Source organism: Arachis hypogaea, chromosome 11, assembly GCF_003086295.3.
Source record: "Arachis hypogaea cultivar Tifrunner chromosome 11, arahy.Tifrunner.gnm2.J5K5, whole genome shotgun sequence".
NCBI classification, from domain to species: domain Eukaryota; kingdom Viridiplantae; phylum Streptophyta; class Magnoliopsida; order Fabales; family Fabaceae; genus Arachis; species Arachis hypogaea.
This window is the reverse complement of record NC_092046.1, coordinates 26,221,469-26,222,733: the sequence shown is the minus strand read 5'-3', so window position 1 is coordinate 26,222,733 and position 1,265 is coordinate 26,221,469. Positions and strand designations below refer to the sequence as shown.

The 1,265-nt window shown below is 39.9% G+C and overlaps 1 non-coding gene across 1 annotated transcript; it reads left to right on the top strand.

Moving 5' to 3' along the window:
* Positions 1-694: 694 nt before the first annotated feature.
* Positions 695-802, top strand: LOC112725855 (small nucleolar RNA R71). Its single transcript, XR_003164936.1, has one exon. It is a non-coding gene; the product is annotated as a small nucleolar RNA R71 (small nucleolar RNA).
* Positions 803-1,265: the final 463 nt, after the last annotated feature.

Sequence of the window (1,265 nt, the reverse complement as noted above, 5' to 3'; positions counted from 1 at the left end):
GAGGGATTTCAGTGATCCTTTTACTCAGCTGGCCCACTTGTGCCTCCAAATTTCTAATGGAGGACCTTGTTTCATTCTTGAAACTTACAGTGGCCTTAGATAGATCAGAGACTAAGTTTGCTAAATTAGAGGTATTTTGTTCAGAGTTCTCTGTCTGTTGCTGAGTGGATGATGGAAAAGGTTTACTATTGTTAAACCTATTTCTTCCATCATTATTAAAGCCTTGTTGAGGCTTTTGTTGATCCTTCCATGAGAGATTTGGGTGATTTCTCCATGAGGGGTTATAGGTGTTTCCATAAGGTTCACCCATGTAATTCACCTCTGCTACTGCAGGGTTTTCAGGATCATAAGCTTCTTCTTCAGAAGATCCCTCTTGAGTACTGTTGGATGCAGCTTGCATTCCATTCAGACTCTGAGAAATCATATTGACTTGCTGAGTCAATATTTTATTCTGAGCCAGTATGGCATTCAGAGTATCAATTTCAAGAACTCCCTTTTTCATAGGCGTCCCATTACTCATAGGATTCCTCTCAGAAGTGTACATGAACTGGTTATTAGCAACCATGTCAATGAGTTCTTGAGCTTCTGCAGGCATTTTCTTTAGGTGAATGGATCCACCTGCAGAAGTATCCAATGACATTTTAGCCAATTCAGATAGACCATCATAGAATATATCCAGGATGGTCCATTCTGAAAGCATGTCAGAAGGACACTTTTTGGTCAGTTCTTTGTATCTCTCCCAAGCTTCATAGAGGGATTCACCTTCTTTCTGTTTGAAGGTTTGAACATCCACTCTAAGCTTACTCAGATTTTGAGGAGGAAAGAACTTGGCTAAGAAAGCCTTGACCAGCTTATCCCAAGAGTTCAGGCTATCTTTGGATTGAGAGTCCAACCATACTCTAGCTCTGTCCCTTATAGCAAAAGAGAAAAGCATGAGCCTGTAGACTTCAGGATCTACTCCATTAGTCTTAACAATATCACATATCTGCAAGAATTCAGTTAAGAACTGAAAAGGATCTTCAGATGGAAGTCCATGAAACTTGCAGTTCTGTTGCATCAGAGAAATTAATTGAGGTTTAAGCTCAAAATTGTTTGCTCCAATGGCAGGAATGGAGATGCTTCTTCCATGTAAATTGGAATTAGGTGCAGTGAAGTCACCAAGCATCCTCCTTGCATTATTATTATTTTCGGCTGCCATCTCCTCTTCTTGTTCGAAAATTTCTGAAAGGTGCTTGCTGGATTGTTGTAATTTAGCTTCTCTTAGT